Genomic DNA, 285 nt, shown 5'->3' with positions numbered 1-285 from the left:
TGAAAATTGAGTGTTTACTATTGTCATTTTGCATTATTGACACAATATTTTCCTAATTAATGCTGTACAGTTGCTTTGACACAATCTGTATTGTTAAAAGCGCTATATAAATAAAGGTGACTTGACTTGATGTTCTAACATCTTTGGATGTGTTAACCATAAATATTTTCAAAAGCTGAAAAGAGCACATTAAATACAACTACTATCTTTAAATATTCATAAACACATATCCCTTATAAAAGTTTCACAAGATCAGAATGACAGAATACTCTTTAATCAATAGGT

The sequence above is a fragment of the Sinocyclocheilus grahami genome, unplaced genomic scaffold (assembly GCF_001515645.1).
Source record: "Sinocyclocheilus grahami isolate Dianchi unplaced genomic scaffold, SAMN03320097.WGS_v1.1 scaffold348.1, whole genome shotgun sequence".
Taxonomy (NCBI): Eukaryota; Metazoa; Chordata; class Actinopteri; order Cypriniformes; family Cyprinidae; genus Sinocyclocheilus; species Sinocyclocheilus grahami.
This window is presented reverse-complemented; position numbering follows the sequence as displayed.